We start from the raw sequence: 19770 nt of genomic DNA on the forward strand, positions 1-19770 counted from the left end.
CCACTACCTATGTTCTCCAATAGTTTCTCTAATGCTTACCTTTCCCCTGTTTCCATATGTTCCTCCCAATGCACTTTGCTTTAATGTTTTCTGATAACTTACTGTGTGTGCTAATTAAAAGTCCTCCTGAATATCTGACTGCACCACGTTCACTGATTCGCCATTGTTTACATCTACAAGAGATATCTTCAAGAATAAAATTGTAAATTATAACTTCCCTTTCATAAATGCAGAACAACTCACATGAAATTTGCTATTACTTACTCAGTGTCCAATAAGATCTTCCTTACAATAAGTTGCAACAGATTCCCTACTGTGGATGACAACTAACTGGACAGATGTCCTCCACTATCCCATTCCTTCCCTTTGTTAATAATTTTAATGCATTTATTACCTTCTGAAGCGAATACAGAAACATAAAGTGGTCCCTATTGCAATCAATACGTGTATTGCTGTTTTCTCTAAAATTTCAGTTTGAATTGCATCTGGTCTGTCAGAATTTTCATTCCTCATCCCACTTCTGTTTTCAAATACTACCTCATAACTGTATATGATGACTTTACTCTTTAGTTACAAAGGTCCCATGACGACCTCGTATTTCTGGGAGATTTTCTGGATCTTCCTCTTTGAAGACCGACTCAATGTCACTGTTTCGTCTCCTTGTCATTTTTCTGTTCTCTACAATAAGTCATCGTATCCACACATTCGCTGTGCCACATTTGATCTTGGTTTCATTTTCCTTTCACGTATCAACAGAAGCTTTTCGCCAGTATTTACAAATAACAAAGAAAATCACAGCACAGGAACTGGCCCATCAGATCTCCAAGCCTGTGTCAATCTAAATCCTCTATCTTTACCTGTCGCCTATTTTCTAAGGTTCTGTATCTCTCTGTTCTCTGCGCATTCACGTATCTGTCTGGATACGTATTAAATGACGCTTTCGTCCCCGCCTCGTCCATCTCCACTGGCAACGCATCCCAAAACGATAACCCTCTGTGCAAAGAACTTTTCGAGCATATCACCAATAAATTATTCCCCTTTCATCATGAATTCTAGATCCCTAGTAACTGACTCCCCCATTCTGATAATCAGCTTCTAGATAGCCACCATGTTTACACCTCTCATGATTTTGTAAACCTCAATCAAGTCCTCGCTCATCCTCCGTCTTTCTAATAAAAATAATCCTAATTCTCTCCATCCTCAGTAACATTCTGGTGAAAATCCTCTGCCCTCTTTCCAAAGCATCCAGAACCTTTCAGTAATGTGGCAACCAGAACTGTCCGGAATATTCTGAATGTGGCCGAACCAATGTCCTATACAACTGTAATATGGCCTGCCTACTCTTGTACTCAATAGATTCCAACTTCTCCACTTCTAAAATTGTTAGAATGCATGAAGGAAAGTATGCTGTATGCCTTTTTGATCATTCTATCGACCTGCCACGTTCAGCGAGCCATGGACCTGAACACCCAGATCTCTCTGTACATCAATTTTCCCCAGGGCTTTTTCCAGTTACTGGATAATTCATTCTCGAATTGGATCTTTCGAAATGCATCTCCCCACATCTGCCCTTTCTCCACCAAACTCTCCAATCTATCTAAATTCTGCTGTGTTCTCTGACAGTCCCCTCAATTTTCTGCTACTCTACCAATCTTAGTATCATCTGCAAACTTGCTAATCAGACCATCTATACCTTCCTTCAGATCATGTAAGTATATCACAACAAAGAGTGGTCTCAGCACGGATCCCTGTGAAACACCACACAGAACAGTTCTCCATTTTGAGAAACTCCCTTCTATTACTACTCTCTGTCTCCTGTTGGCCAGCCAGTTCTCTATGCATCTAGTTAGGACACCCTGGACCCCTGCGACTTCACTTTCTCCATCAGTCTATCTCATCTAACGCCTTACTGAAGTCCATGTATATGACATCTACAACCCTTTCTCCACTATCAACTTTGGTATTCCTCAAATAATTCTATTATGTTTGCTAAGATGTGACCTTCCCTGCACAAATCATGGAAGGTCTTGTGTGGAGTCCGACTTGTATTACCCTGGAGTGATACTGGTTTTATTTCCAAAGCAGGACTTTATAAAATGCCACACTGATTGGCTGCGTACAAATTGAATGTTGTTTTGAACAAAATACAATCTATCCAAAAATTAAAATCTGCAAACGCAAATTAGCACCTCCAGATTTATTGGTGCGTCTGTGCGAGAGATGCGGTATGTGTGCGTGGGCGTGGTGCGGGGCGGGGGGGTAGAGGGTGACTTGCGAGTGAGAGAGAGAGGATGTGTATGTTTGTTTCCATGTGTGTGAGCGAAAAGGGTGTGTGTATGTTTAGGGATGAGAATGAGAGCCTGTACTCAAGTTAAGACACAGACAGATTTGGCAGATCCTTGTCCCCACACACACCCAGTCCGTGGTTTCAGAGCTTCTATGCTCTGCAGCCTCTGCTCCATTTGTTGTTCATGTTACAGACCCTGATGCTGTAACTACAGTCCCCATGCTCCATCCTCAGTTGGGTCACCAAATCCTCTGGTCTCCCTGAATGTCTGAGGTAGCTCACAACACAACCTCCAGCAAACCATCCCCAGCCCCTCCACTAACTGTTCAATAACAGGAGACAATCAGACTTCCCTCCACTAAAAGTGAGATAGCTACTCCTTTATAATTATAATTCAGGGTCCTCCTCGTATTTCTGACCACGTGATCAGCTGAGCGGGACAAACACAGGCGTTCAGTGGACAGGCACAGAACACGTTTTAAAGACATGAGTAAAAGATGCTGAAACTCCCTGTCCAATATGGAGCACAACTTGGGACACACCGGGAAGTGAGCAACAACCCGAAACACAACCCGCTGTCCATGGAGCACCACATGGGACACACCAGCAAGTGAACAACGGCCCAGCCCACACACTGCTGTACAACAAGGAGCACGACGTGTGACACACCGGGAAGTGAACAGCTGCCATGCACACGCACCCATTTCCATGGAGTAACACATGGGACACAGCCGGGAGTGAACAATAGCCTGACACATACCATTACATTATTTCTGAACTTCGTGATGCCAGCATTCGATACAATACACAACCAAAAACCAAGGCCAGAGAAACATACAGATGGACAGAGACATTCACATTGAAGATAGAAACGGACAATTAAGACAAAAACAGCATGTTGTTGAAATATGAGAGAAAAAAAAACAAGGGAGTGGGTCTATCTGGAGCAGTGGGACCTTGGCGGTTCAAATCACAAGAATGAGAACATTGAATAAATACATTGCCAGATCAACTGACAAAATTTGTTCCACTAAATTCTAAATTTGCCTCACAGAACAAACGCAGAAACTATAAACTTGGACAAGTAGACAACCCAGCATGGCAGACTATCCCAGTCTATTGCTCAGTAAACTGGACTATCTGCCCAGCATGAGGAGCTGTGCAGACTATGCAAGTGTATTGCTCAGTAAGCTGGAACAGTTGCCCAACGTGGCAGTATTACGAAACTGCCGGTATCTTGCTGCTACATTTGCACTACATAACTGACTAACACGGGACAATTTGCCACCCATTCTGTGAGGGACAGTAAATGGGCTCCCACAAATAAATGTCTCTGTATCTTCATGCATTAGTTCAAGGCAAGTGGTTTTATGTGTGCATGTGTGTGTGTCTGGTTCTGTGACTGTGTTGGATGTGAAAATCATTTTCTAAGAGAGTGCACACATGGAGGAAATCAATTTAAATGTGACCAACTGTTAGGGTTGGGTATAATGGACAGAGAGAGATAGTTCATGGGCAGCTGTTAATGACGTGCTTGAGAATATTAAAGTAAAGGCATTGCCGGACCCAACGGATTATAAATCAGTATGCACAGGAATGATGGATGGATGGGGAGACCTGTGTGATATCAGATATGAGGTGTGCAATATTGAATCAGATTTGTTTCTGCAGGTTTGCAGCTGTGAGTGTCAGCAACAGACGAATGCCATATTTAAGACTGTATTTCACAGCTCATGGTTCAAATAGCAGCTGGGATGAGCCAGTGAAGAATATGCTGGAGTTATCAATCGTTACAAGTAGGAATGGTCAGGGTATAGTGTCAGAAATTGGTTCCTGGCCAAAGGGATCACCATTGTTGTCATTTGTCTATTTCAGCTTCAGATATTGGCCGGGATGAGATGGAGTTAGAAGAAGGAAATGCAGTTTGTAACCAGAACAAAAGGTAGTGACCTAAATGCTTTCAATAATCACTTGGCAAGTGCAGTGATACAACGGATCATGGTTCACAGCTGAAACTGAGCAAGTCAACATAGCAACCCATGAGCAACACTGCCAGAAGCAAGGAGGGAGAGAGTGATTTAACAATTTAGTAGTGGCTTGTCAAGTGAATATCTGGATTCAGAGTCTTATCAGGAACAGTAACAGTGGCAAGGAGGGTAGAGTGAATGAAAGAACAGTATTACTGTCAAACATGATTTATAGAATTAATGATTGAACAGTGAGACTTACCAGGTACACCAGCGAAAGCCAGGATTGGATAATAAAAATATTGTATAATGTAAAGTGCATATTTGATCCGCCACGATAATGACCTTCGATCATAATATGTAGAAAGAAACCAAACATCCAAGTTTAAACTCCTGTCCATTCTTGGGACATTCCAGTCAAATATTCTCAGATTATGATCCATGACAGTAGCATTCTAGTTTAATGTTCTCGGATTCAAATTCATTGTTGAAACATTCCAGACTTTGTGCTCAGACTCTGATCTCTCCCACCTTTCTCTCTGGAGCTGCTGATTCCTGTTAACACTGTTGGTGATGCTCTCAACATACCGTGGGATAACACATTCAACGGAGCCCACTTATCATTAAAAGATGGAAACCGTCCACTGGGGTAATTGCAAGCCATGGAGACTAACATTAATCACAGTCACTGAACAAACAGGTCAAGTTAACCCCTTCCTGACATCACTTTTCATATCCCAATAAAAGGGAACATTTACTCGGTGTGGATGGAATGGATGGGTATTGCTTAGGGATGAACCAATAATCTTTCAATCTTCTTATTGTTTCTTCCGTGTATGTGGGAATAGAGCAAGAACACTGCAGGACTGTTTATATTGTGTATTGTTTATTAAAGGCGACAGTGAAAAAAAATAAAAGACCAGCTTCATAAGGTGACTGGTGGGCTAATTTACAGAGACAATAAACCAGTGTATATGTTTATTGCCCATTGATTTTGTATAATGTTGCTCCTGGGTTTATGTGCACTGTTGTCAAATTCTTCCATAACCTTGGGACGTCATTCTGGGCATCGAGACTGCTGCGCAGGAGCAGGAGGAAGTAATTCTGTCCCCATGCCCCTATTACAAAGGGACAGGGGAAGGCCATTCAGCCTCTCAAGTCTGTTACAGAGGGACAGGAGGAGGCCATTCTGCTTCTTGAGCCTGTTATGCAGTATCCATTTGTTGTAAAATACTTAGGGAGAAGAATACTTCGGATATATATTTTAAAGTTTTAAGTTTAGTCAGGCCAACTTTGAACGTTTTATGTTGTCACTTTGAAAGTCTGCTTTGGAGAAGCTATTGGCAGGAAAGTGGGTGGCCTTCACAAATGAGTTACAGAGTCTAGCGTCAGGATGTTCCTGTCTATGAGCAGGGTAAGGTTAGTAGGTGTAGGGAATGCTGCATGGCGAGCAGAATTGAGGCTCTGTTCAAGAAAAGGCGGAAGCATATGATAGGTACAGACAGTAGGTATCAAGTGAATCTATCATGGAGTACCAGGGAAGTAGGCTAATACCCAAGAGGGAAATCAGGAGGGCAAAATGGGGACATAAGATATCTTTCGAAAATATGGTAAGGGACAATCCAAAGAGATTATACAAACACATTAAGGCCAAAAGAGTGACTAGGGAGAGAACAGGACCCCTTAAATATCAGCAACTGACCTATGTGTGGAACTACAGGAGATCGGTAAGATATTAAATAAATATTTTGCATCAGTATTTACTGTGGAGTAGGATATGGAAGGTAGAGAACTTGGGGAAATGAATGGTGATACCTAGAAAATTGTCCATATTACAGAAGATGAAGAGCTGGATATTTTAAAATGCATTAAGGTGGATAACTCCCTCTGACCTTTTAAGTGACTCTTAGTTAGGCACATGGATTTTAGTACAATGAAGGTTAGTCTGACCTTAGAGTAGGATAAACTGCCGGCGCAACATCAACAGCTCAAGGGCCTGTACTGTGCTGCACTATTCTGTGATCAATGAACTGATCAGGTACCCCGGAATCTATTGGGAAGCTAGAGAAGTAATTGTTCGGTCTCTGGCTGAGATACTTGTATCATGGACAGACACAGGGAAGATTGTGCCATTGTTTAAGAACAGTTCGGAAGGAAAAAACAGGAAACTGTAGACAAGTGGGATGGATGTCATTGGTGTGTAACTTGTTGGAGGGGATTCAGAGGGACAGCATTTACTTGTTTGTAAATGCAAATTCAGATTAGCGATAGTCAACATGACTTTGCATATGAGAAATCGTGCCTCACTAATTTGATTTAGTGTTTTGAAGAAGTGACGAATAAGATTGATGAAGGCACAGAAACAGAACTGTGGAATGGAATATGGACTTTAGTAAGGCATTCGAAAAGTTTCCGCATGGTAAACTGGTTAGCATGGTGAGATCACATAGAATACAGAGAGAGTTGGAGGTAATTGGTTCGAAGGTAATAGACGAAGGTAATGTTTGTGAGCTGTGTTATTTGGACTGGAGGCCTGTGACCAGCAGCGTGCCACAAGGTTCTAATGCATTTTGTCAAATCATTCTAATGATTTGGACATGAAAACAATAGGAATGGTTAGTGAGTTTGCAGATAACACCAAAATTGTTGAGGTAGTGGACAGTGAAGATGGTTAACTCAGAGTAAAACAGGACCCTGATCAGATGGGCTAAATGGCCGGAGAGTGGCTGATGGATTTCATGTCAGACAAACGGAAGGTGTAACATTTTGTTGAGGCAAATTGTGTTCGCACTTATAGGTAGGATCCTGGGAATTTTTTTCAAACACAGACAGCTACATAGAAATTATAGAAGCCCTGGAGTGTGGAACCAGGCCATTTGGCCCATCGAGTCCACACTGACCCTCCAGATAACATGCTGACCAACACACTCATACGTTACCCCGGTAACTCTACATTTCCCATGGACAATCTACAGAATCTGCACATCACTGGATACTGTGGATCAATTTAGAGAGGTCACTGAACCTAACCTGGACATTTTTGGCTGCGAGAGGAAAACCAAACACCCAGAGGAAACTCACGCACACACAGGGAGAAGGTGCAAACACCACACAGAGAGTCACCAAAAGGTGGAATCAAACCCAGGTCATTGGTGCTGTAAGGCAGTATTGCTAGCCACTGTACCACTCATTGACCAGCTGCGAGAGAAACGGTATCCTCCCACTTTCTCTCGATCTGCCACATCTGTTCAAATGATGTCAAATTCCAGTGCAGTGCTTCCAACAAGCCCTCCTTTATCTCCACCCAGAATTCACATTCTGAATGACAGGGCCTTAAGCTGTGACTGACACATTGCCTGCTCTTCTGCCCTCGCCCTTCCCTTCTTGCCAGATCAAGTTGCCCATTAATACTGCAGCATGCAACATAATTGATGATCTAAAATAAAACAAGGAGCTGCATATACTGGAGATTGAAAACAAAAGCTGTTTTGATGAAGAATCTCCAAATTAAAAATGTTGACTCACTCTCTTCCTACAGAGGATTAGGAAGAAGTGAATTCTGAAATGAATTCCTGATGAAGGGTTTATGACCGAAACATAGACTTGCCTACTCCTTGGATGCCCCCTGACCTTCTGTACTATTCGAGGGCCAAACTTTCGACTTTCTTCCTTTAAGTGGTACCAGACCCGTTGAATTTTGTTTGCAAACACTGGTATATCTAATTTCCTGTTTAGAACGTACACATTTTTTCCCTGCAGTATTGACTTCCATACACATCGCCCACCAGTGTTTGCTTGTACTTCTTGTTTATAACCTCCAGTCAAATTGTTTCTTTGTAACCCTGATTGCTGGGGTGAGATGAATGGTAGATTCAGCAAGATCTTTCCTGGGGCCTTTCTTGATGTCACATAACCTCGCTGCACTTTGTTCGAACAATATATTAATTGGAAAGGCAGAGAGGGATATGGGACAAGTGCAGGGAAATGGGGTGAACGTTGACGGACATTTTGGTTGGTATGGACCAGTTTTGGCTGAAGGGCCTGTCTCTGTGCATGACAGTAAATGAAAGTGGTTTGGGGAATAAGCTGCGAGGGTGAGATTGAGCAAAAGTATCATGGAAGGGTGTGTTCACAGGTTTCAGAATGCTATGATATAGTCATTTCGATAGCATCCGGGAAAATAAGACAGGATTACCAGGAATGATGGTGAACAGAATATAGGTATGAGTTCAGATGATGGAGAGTTTTGGATGAGGATTTGTTCTGCAGCTCTGTAACTGTGAGTAGGGTCAGCAGAGTCTTCAATTCATCCGTCTGAATTTAGCAATAATTTATCTTTGAGTGATTTTCATTGAGTGTGACAGGGGGATTGTCTGCATGAGGCTGAGCTAGTTTCCTGGTGCTATCTTATCGAACTCACCTCATTAACTACCCACCCAACCCCATGGTGTTCCTCTCATTCAATGCCAGCCCGATTCTCCGACCCATCATGGTTGGAGGTACCCACCATCGCCGGATGCCCCAGGAAATTCCGTGATCCCTGACACTGGTGCCATCTTTAAAAGGACAATGGGCACTCGATTGAGCTTTCTTCAATTTGGAGCTGCCATGTACAGTTTACACAGAGCACAGCAGATAAGGGAAAATTACACCACGATTTGTCAACAGGGTCACAGATATCCTGGTGGATGCGTTAGTACATCTCTTCCCAGAGGGGGCCAAACCACCAGACCCACCGAACATGGTCTCAGCTCATTGCCCAGCTCAGTGCAGTATCAGCGATCAGTAGCAATGCCCAGCAATGCAGGGAAAACGTCGATGACATTCCCTACTCTGCGAGGATAAAGGGTCATTGCATGCTCTCTCGTCCCTCGCACTGAATGTATGACTCTTCCATCACCAACACCCGACAAGGCTCATGCTCTTCTACTCTCATTCCTGCACGCAGCAGCCCCCCCCACCCCCCCACCCCGTGTCTCCTGCCTTTGTAATATCCCCACAGATTGTAGTATGCTCTGGAGAAGGGTGTTTATGAATGTTCCAGATAATGTTTCAAATAGTTCCCAGTTTCAGGAAAATGGCAGTGCCCCAGTGTGTAAAACATTAGGTGAAGGAACAGAGCGTTTTTTTTAATCACATGCAATTAAAATTCATAATGAGTCCATTCAGCCCTTCAAATGTGCTGTACTTTCTTCAAGCATGTGTTCGGCAGGAATTTCCCTTGGGGACCAACCCTCCAAAAATATGTTCCATCAGCTTTTTTACTTTCATACAATGGTAAACATGCTTCACACAGACCAATCAAAAATGTACTCATATTTTCTAGTTATCGATATCTAACCACAATTAGTAATGCTGGTTATTTCGCTTGGGTCACCTTTTTACATTAAACCAAAAATAGCATCCAATCAACTGTCTCGTTATAAAATATAATTTCCAGCAGAGACTGTATTTTTCATCAGCCATTATCTTGACAGTTATCTGAATTGTAACTTTTTTTCCTTCTTATCAGAGTTTATATTTTACTTTGACTTTGGCTATTTCTATCAAAGCAGTTACACAGTCTTGCAATCTGTTGGCTGGATGGCTGGCTTGTGATGCAGAGCAAAGCCAACAGTGCAGGTTTAATTCCCCACACAGACAGAGGTTGCCTCAAAGGGGACGCTCTCTCAACATCATCCTGTCACCCGAGCTGTGATGACCCTTAACGTGAACCATAATTTGTGGTCTCACTAATGATAAAATCGTCCTTTGGTACTCTATTCTGTCCATGTTAACATTTTATTTCTGTCAAAAATATTTTTATTCAGAGAAACTCGTTTTAATGCTCAATGAACCAATAATACCCAACTCAAAAAGCAATCCAAATGAACACAATTACACTTATGTGCATGTAGATGAAAATAAAAACAAGGAAAATCAATGGACTGAAGAAAAATTAAAAAAAACGAATAGTAGAACTCAGTGCAACAGAACTATAGCTCTCAACCTTCAAGAGCATTAACTAATACACGTCCATTTGTACGTATTTCTTCCTTTCTGGACATTACATTCATTAGTCAAGTTCGTCATAGCTATATAAAAGTCCTTATTAGTGTGGCAGATCAGCCTGTATCTTGGTAATTCAAAAAGGGCTTTCATGTCTTGTAAAAATCCTCTATTTTTTGGTGCAACATACCATTAAAAAATTCCAAAGGGCTATGCTCCATGACGAGGATATGACAACGCAATAGACCCAGGGGTTTTCAGACACCTAACACAACATTACATTTTTGTAAACACAGGGAGTGAGGGTATTGAAGTACTTTTTCCTATACACATCTGAGTAAGGTAGACTGGGCAGGCCCAGGAAAAGGGAAACCTGAGCCATCTTCAATCCCGTCCCCAAGATCCTCTCCATCCCACCGAACACACCGCTCTTATAGCGCTGGTGGATGGTCGACAAGCAATGAGTAAGAGTGCCCATAGACATTCTGTATTTAAGACATACTCCCATCTTGAAGTTTGAGAGAGGATCTGCGGCCAGATAGACTCTGTGAAGAATCATTAACTACATGGCGACAGTATTCTTACAGTTCGAAATACTTCTCGCATTTTCACAAATATCGTCCCCTGTGTCCGAAGAGATCTGAACTCCCAACTCTCTTTGCAGACCTCAAAAAGGCACAAAGTCTCGTCTGAGGGGCCACTGTCCAACAAATGACAAAGTGTACTGACAGAGAGTGTGTTCTTAGCACTAAGCACCCTCTGTATCGGATCTGTACGGGTCTGTTAAAAGCGTGGTTCTCTTTGGAATAACATCTCTGATCTGATAAAAAAAAATAAAACAGAAGAGATCTCTACTCGTAGTCTATTGTTACGACTTATTTGATCAAAGGACATCCTTGCTTCTCCCTCAGATAAATCATCAAAGCAAGATACACCCACGAGTTGCCCACAGTTTAAACATGGAATCCAGTATCCCCCGTCGGAAACACGGTACACCACGTTTTGGGGTAAGAAATGAGGTTTTGCTGTATTGCCCTAAATCGGACACATTGCCCTCCCTACTCTAAAATTATTGATACTGATTGGGAAATGGCAATACTCCATAAATGTCCTCATTTTGTCTATGAATAGCAGACTAATAAGGGAGCACTTTGCCTGAGAAGCTTCAATATCTAACCATATTGACGCCGAGGCCTCACTAACATCGGGTAAAGAAGAGCTTTTTTTGATAGCTTTTAATATTCGGGAGACTTACTCGCCTCAAACTGTGGTATCGATGTAATTTGGTAAACTTATGGTGGTCGCTTATGGTGACAAATCAAGGAGCTACATCATCCATTTAGTCTCCTAAATGTCTTTCTGGGAAACATCAAAGAAAGCATTCACACGGGGTAAAGCAAACAAGGGAGGGAAATCATGTTAATAAGATCTATCTGACCTAGCCAGGATATTGGAAGTGCTCCCATATTCGAAGGTCTTGTCTAATTTTGTCAAACAAATGGACAAATCCCACGTAAATATAAGTTCAAATATAGCATTAACGAATACACCTAAATAGGGAACATCCTCATTACCCCCTGGGACCATTGAAAAGGAAATCAGGATTCTCCCACAGCATCAGTTATTTTCCTGAGTTCGCCCATAGACATGGCCCCCGACGTTGTAAAATCAAAGGTACATCCGAAAAAGGCATCAAACTAACGTATGCATTGCATGAGGTGAGGTACCAAAAATTTAAGACCGTCATCTGCAGACAATATAATCTTACGTGACTTCCATCCCACTTCTGGGGCAGATATGTTGGGGTCCCTGCAAATGGCCTTCGTCAGTGGCTCAATCACCAACGTAAACAACACTGGTGAAAGGGGATAACCTCGTCGACTGCCGCTAGACATATTAATTTTACAGGATCGCACACAGAGGATCACTTTCAAGGACCCTCACCCACTTTACAAAAACTTTGCCGAGGTAAATCATTCTAACGTATAGAAGAGATACAGCTATTCAACCCAAGCAAACGCCTTCTCTGCATCTAAAGAGATCATTATTACCTTTATAATTTGCTGTTGACACACTTGGATCATATTGAGTAATCTAACATTGTTGGAATATCTGCAGCCTTTTATAAGCCGGTTTGGTACACTTTGTCAATGGAACGATAAATAGTTTCCATCCTTCATATAAGGGACTCAGACAGAATTTTGAAGTCAACATTTAGAAGTGAGATGGGCCTATAGGAAGCACAATCTTTCGGTGTCTTCCTTTTCTTAAGAATAAGAGAAATATGAGCCTCTCTTAAGGATGGTGGGAGGCAGTCATGACTGTGTGAGTGACTAAACTGGTAAGCATCGACCCTGACAATAGGTTTATAAATTCCTCATAAAATTCACGTGGACATCCATCAGGACCGGGCGCCTTTCCGCCCGGTAACAGCTTTTCACCCTCCAGCACTGACAATGGTGCATTAAGGCAAGACACTTATTTGGGGGTCACCCCTGGAAGATCCAAATTCTTCAAGAAAGATTCTTTTTTGTCCATCTAGCCTCATAATGCTCAGTCTGATATATTTCGGAGAAAAATCTCCGAAATACTGCTTTAATCTTATTGGATCTCAGGTAAGGTTTCCAGTACCTTCCCAAATTAAGGTAATGGCTGTGGGCCTCTCTTTTTCCTCGCAAGGTCGGCTAAATACTTGCCTGGCTTATCACCATGCTCAAACAGTCTTTGTTTTGCAGAAGTAAGTTCCTTCTTGGCTGTCTGTGTGAGCATGGAATTCACTGCAGACCGAAGTGTTGTGATCCTCTGCAGCCTAACCACCAAGGGTCTATCACAGTATGCCCTCTCGGCTGCCTTCAACAGTGCCTGGAGCAAGCGTTCCTGCTCCCCCTTCTGCTGCATCCTAAGGAATAATTGTTCCTTTGGTATAAGCCTTAGCAATTTCCCATAGAATGGATGGGTTACTGGTTGAATCCGAATTAATGGCTAGGAAAGATCTGAATTCATTACAGAAATACTGAATCTACTTACTATCCTTAAGAATAAAGGGATCCATTCGCCAGTGTCTCGAACCTGCTATATTGCCGTTAATCTTAACCAATAAGTATACTGTTGCATGGTCATAAATGGTAATATTCCCAATTGTACAGAACAAGACTGAATCGAAGATTGCTGCAAGGTGAGGAAGAGATCAACCCTAGTGTGGCCTTTCTGCGGGTTAAAGAAGAAAGTAAAATCCCTATCTATGAGGTGGATCTGCCTCCATACATCCACTAGCCCCAGTTCCATACAACAGTCCACTATTTGCTTAGATTGGAAAGATGGTGCTGGGTGCCTTTGGCCATTATGTCCACTGTCGGTGCAAACGACAATTGAAATCTCCTCCTAGGATAATGTGCTGCGAAGAAAGATTACTTAATTTGGAAAATGCTTCTATCATGAATTTAAGGCAGTGAGCCAGGGGGCAATAAACATTCAAAATATCGCTTTCTTCCCCATATATCTTTGAGGGTTATGATATTCCCGTGGGTGTCTAGTACAATCTAGTAATATAAATGAAAGATTCTTCCTCATCAGTATGGCTTCTCCTCTATTCCTATTATTAAAAGACAAGAAATAAACCCGATGAAACCCACCTTGCTGTAATGTCAAATGTTCCCTGTCATCAAAGTGCATCTCCTGAAATACGGCAATATCCACCCTCTCCTTTTTAAGGCGAGAAAGTACTTTTTCCCTCTTAACTGGCGAATGGCTCCCCTAAATGTTCCAGATACACCATTTAAGCACAGCATTAGCCATTACACACTGAAACAATATTTGAAATCAAGAGAGCAAGAACTCGAATTACAAATCGCTGAGCACCAATGAAAAAAGAATCATAGAGCCTAAAAAGACATACAAACTAAAGCTACTACAACTAACAAGCTCTCAAAACGTTCCAAAACTAAATACATACGAAAACAAAAAAAAAGGATACAAAATGCCAATGACACTCAGGAGGGGCATTTATCCCCCGCCGACTGGGGGCATTTCCACGTCACAAATCTTTACCTTCTGCCCCATTATTAATACTGCATTCAGGGCAATTAATCACAAACATCGGGATTGAACTGCCCTTAGGTAGGCATTCAGTCATCACGATCACCTTCATAACTCCCTCCAGCTTGAGCCGAACCCGATACACAAACTCAACAGGAGAAAAAAGAATAGTAATACTAATGAAGAAGTTAAAAGTGTGTACTCTACACATCCCCGACTATAATTTAACACTGCTTAATACCAGAAACATTCAACAAACTTTATTTTAAAAATATAAACAAGGTTATCGCTTTCCATTAAAGCATCCAGCCCACTTTCAAGTGTCCACAAAGTTTTCACATCCTCTGGAAAGTCAGTGGACCTGTTGAAAGATTCACCAGTGCGTGGATCTATTGAAAGCAAACGGAGCACCACTGAGTTCATTAAGGAATACTGAATCTCAAGTTCCTTAACCTTCTCTTGATATCATCAAAAGATTTCCTTTTATGAATCACTGCCACTGAAAAGACCTGGAAGAACATAATCCTGGAGCCCTCGTCGGGTCTTTTCCCTTTGTTCGGGAAGCTTCCATAAGTCTTTGTTTGTCCCTGCAACTATGTAATCGCACAAGGAGAGGGTGAGGGTGTTGGTCTGAGCGTGACCTGCGCACCGTAACCCGATGAACAGTCACACTCTTCACCCGTCCCTCTTCAGCTTCGAAGTGAAGGAATCATTGTAGCCAGTTCTCGAAAAAAAACTCACTGGTTGATCACCTTTATCGGGTCCAGCAGACCGATGATGTGAATATTCTTCATCCTGCCCCTGTTCTCGAGTTCGTCACCTTGTTCAGTTAAGGTACAGACCTGTTTTTCAAAGGTGAGGATCCGCTCCTGACCGGAATCGATCACAGTCTCTGCCCCTGCAGTTTGGCGTTCGATCTCATCTGTTCTGTTTCCAAGGTTTTCAAGTTGCTGCTTATGTTTTTGGAGCGCTGCTGAGAATGGTTCTATCCACCTGCTGAATTTTATTTCAGTCTTGGCTTCAATCATTTCAGGTAACTTGGTGAACTCGGTAACCAAGGCCTTGTGAGTAACTGGGTCCATTGAACGAGCAGAGGGGGTTACAGGTGCGGCCACAGGCATGCCGAAAGCTGCTGACGGGTGCACTGCGTGTTGGGACTTACTCGAACCGTCTCTATGTTTTTTCATTTCCACTTGACAAAACGAGACTAGTAAGGATTCTATAGCTATTTTAGTGTTGAATTGTAAGTAAATGACTGTGGTGGGGTGGGCTAGAGCATTACTGTGATGCAGAGATCTGCAAAGCAGACCTTTCAGATCGCTGCCATCTTGTTTCTCCCTTAAAACTTTATCGATGTTAACATTTCGTTTAATTCCTGGATATTCTGCAGCCGTGTCATTCGGTACCACTGTCTACATTTTCCCCAACACTGCACATTATTGCCCACTCCTCGATAATCCTTGACTCCTTTGTGATTCGTGAACCTTGCCTCAAATATATTCAATATCTCTGCCTCGAATAGTCTGCAGGGAAGAGTGTTGCAAAGGTTCACTACACCCTGAGAAAACAAAAATAAACTGACTCATCAGTGTGACATTAGTTTTATTTTTGCATTCTTCTGAGAAAGGATATAGTAACACTGGAAGCAGTTCAGTAGTGTTTCACTTAATTTATTCCATGTATGAAATGTTGATATTATGGGGACTTTAACAGGTTACCCTTGGAATGAGAGCTGATCTTATTGAAATATACAAAGCCTTGAGGCGAGTGGATCAGATATATTCTGACTGGGAGTTTGTATAGCCCAAACCTGATGCCGTTGTCATTGAACCACTACAGTGTGGAAGCAGGACATTCGACTCATCGAGTCCACACCAACCCACTGAACAGTATCCTACCCAGACCTGTCCCCCTACCCTATCCATGTAACCCTGCATTTTCCATGACTAATCCACTTAACCTACACATCCTTGGTCACTCTGGGTAATTCAGCATGGACAATCAAACTAAGCTGTATATCTTTGAACTGTGGGAGGAAACTGGTGAACTGGGAAGAAACCCACACAGACACGGGAAGAATGTTCAAACTCCACATAGTGTTTCGGACTAGGTTGGAATTGAGCTCAGCTCCTTGCTGATATGAGGCAGCAGTGTTAACCACAAATCTAACATGCTGCTCCGTTAGCCCTACTAGTTACATGCGGTTGACAAAAGAAATCTGCCTGACTTCTTCCTATCACTAAACCTGACCCAGTCTGAGACGTTTATCATCGGTCATATCACCAACATGGTTACATTTAAAATTTGTTGTGAGCAGTGGAGGAGTGGGACTAGAAAAGGAAACAGTGACACCCTCCAACCTCAGTCAGAAACGGAGTGAGGAAACATTCACAAAGTTGGAATTCCCTTTCCCAGAAGTTTGGGATGGCTGAATCTTTATATTATATCGAGGCTGGCTTTATCTGATTTTCCATAGACAGGTGAATCAGGGATAATGGTGCATGGAGAGAAAAGTGCAGCTGGGACCACCATGAGATGACCCATGACCTTATTTACTGGTGGAGTAGTGTCAAAGGGCTTATTGACCCACCCGTGTCCCTCAACCCTATGTTCTGATGTTCCATTCAGCTCTTCAGACCTGCTACACACAGGCAGATTGAGGCCACGCCAATGGTTAGGCGTAGTTTCGGAAATGCACTTGGAAATTCCATGCTTGGTAAGGAAGTGACCCCCAGCCGCAATTCTTTTTTCCAGGCTTCCCCACTCTGTAACTTCTGCTCTGGAATTGCTCTGAATGCAGTTCCCATATCCCATCCAGGGTTAACTCAGGCCAATTTTCTCCTCTCCCGAATGCAACATTGTACGACACGACTTCCAGGAAAATAACCAATTACTTTCCAAAAGCATAACATAAAAACGTAAGAAGTAGGAACATGAATCGGCCGTTCGACCCCTCAAGCCTGAACTCTCATTCAATAAGAACATGGCTGATCTACTTCCGTGCTCAACTCCACTCTCCTACCCAATTCTCTGGGTTAGGGACTTCCAGACATTCACTACCTTCTGAGAGAATACATCATTTTTCACCTCAAATTGAAATCGATGTTCCTTATTCGGTATCTACCGCCTTGAGTTCGAGACTCAGGGGAAACACCTTCTCAGCATCTACCTAGTCAAGCCCCCTCTGTATCTTGTACATTTCAGTAATATCACCCTCATTCATTTCAATCACAATGAATAATCGCCTCACCATTTTAAATGTATTCAATAGTTCAACCCTCCAATCACAGGAAGCTGCCTCATGAACCAAACTAGTTACTTGCTGCATCAGCATGTTGACGTTACGTTTCATACACAGGAAGACTCCAATCCCTTTGTACTGCTCCATTTTTGGGAGTCATCTTCATTAAATAGCAGACTGCATTTTGGTTCTCAGTGTCATCCACAAACTCGGATGGAAATTGCACTCAGCTCCCGCCGTCAGGCTATCAGTATAGATTGTAAATAACTGATGCCATCGGTCTGATATTTGTGGTAACCCAGTTGATACGTCTTTTTCATAAAAATCCCTTAATCCTAACTCTCCGATTTCTCTGTGTTAAACAACCATCATCGCATGCTAATAAATTATTCATCATACTACGAGCCTCTGTCTTGTGTCAGAACGTTTATTTTGTGATACCTTATGAATAATCTCTGGAAAACCTTATGTTGACCAGTTCCCTTTATCAAATCTGGTTGTCACTTTCTCAGGGATTCTTGATGTAGGGCTCCTGCCCGAAACATCGATTTTCCTTCTCCGTGGATGCTGCCTGACATGCTGGGCTTTTCTAGCATGACTCTAATCTTGACATTCTTAGGGATCTCCAAACACGAGCTTGTATGATTTTACAGAACAAAAATAGTTTCCCCTTCACAACACCATGCCAACTCTGCATTAAGCTTTTCTAAATGCCCTGCAGTTACTTGCTTAATAACAGGCTCTAGCAGATTCCCAGCAATAATGCTTAGGCTAAATGGTTCTCACTTTCTGTCTCATTCATTTCTTGAAGACTGGCGCCACATTGGAGGTTCTCCGGTTTCGCTGGAACACTCCTATAATCCTGAGATTTATGGAATTTTTCACGCAGTCCCACTAGTCACTCTGTGACCACTTCTTTTGAAATTAACTATGAAATACTGCTGACCTGCCTACCCTTATTCTTGTGTGTTAGCAAAGAAAACCTTGTTCCTTTTGTTCGACAGTTCAAGACCCTACCTCCTATTACCACTTTCGTTATAGCATTGATATGCTTACAGTACTTGCCCCATGAGGAGGGATTTAAAATACTGGTGTAAATTATTGCCTGTTCCCTATGGCCAGTTCTCCAGTCACACCCTCCTAATGGCCTCAATGTACTTTCCTCAGTTCACTTCTGATTCAGCTCACACACACATCTTCAAGCTTTTTATATGTCGACGGAAAAGCTCACGGTGCTTGTTTTTACATTTCTTGCCAATTTATTACATCATACCTTTTCGTACATTTACCTCGCTTTCTAGAATCATACAGTCATAGCGTGCACAAATAAACCATTTGGTCTAAGTTGTCCATGCTGACCAGTTTTCCTAAATTAAACTCATCCCTTCTACTTGCACTTGGCCCAAAAGCCTCTAAACGTTTCCCATTCTTATGTTTGTCCAAATGTCTTTGAAATACTGTAGCTATACTTGTATCTACCACTGTTCCTCTGGCAGCTCATTCCATACATACATACATACATTCCCTCTGTGTAAAAAAAGTCCCTTTCAAGTTTCCTCCCTTTCACCTTAAAGCTATGCATCTGTGTTTGAACTCCCCGATCCTGCAGAAAAGACCTTCGCTATTCACTCTATCCACGCCTCCCATGATATTATAAATTTCTAGACTGCCACCCCTCAACCTCGTACATTCCATCTGATACTAACTTCAAGATCAAATGTTTAATGATAAGCACTGCAAATTTGAAAGAATATTAAAAATGACAGGTGTAAAAAAACAGCCTAAACTTCATACTGTTAGTTTTGCTCTATGTTACATGAAACTCTTACTAGTGCCAATAAGAGGTCAAGCACCTGAATTCCATAGTGTGAAGGCAGTGATGATGTATACTGTGAAAACGTATAGATCTAGATTTATTTAACGCCAGAAGATCAACATTCTTCCTCCTTCTGTGGTTGTGTCTTCATTATCTTACATTCAGTTAGAGAGAACCCCCTTTCCCCCATTCACACCTTAATTTAAACCCATTTTGCATCATCTTCTCTTTCACCACTGTTAATAGCCCGTTTATCTTTTTCCACACCTTCTTTTCCAAGTCATCCAACCCCCATCTCTGGCAAGGGATTAAAAAGACCAGTTTCCAATTCTTTTCAGTTCTGAACACGTCACATTGGAGTTGTAAGGCTAACTCTGTTTCTCTGTCTCTGCAGATTCTGCCAGATCTGCTGGGTTTCTTCAGAAACGAATAGGCA

Source organism: Hemiscyllium ocellatum, unplaced genomic scaffold (genome assembly GCF_020745735.1).
Source record: "Hemiscyllium ocellatum isolate sHemOce1 unplaced genomic scaffold, sHemOce1.pat.X.cur. scaffold_208_pat_ctg1, whole genome shotgun sequence".
Classification (NCBI taxonomy): domain Eukaryota; kingdom Metazoa; phylum Chordata; class Chondrichthyes; order Orectolobiformes; family Hemiscylliidae; genus Hemiscyllium; species Hemiscyllium ocellatum.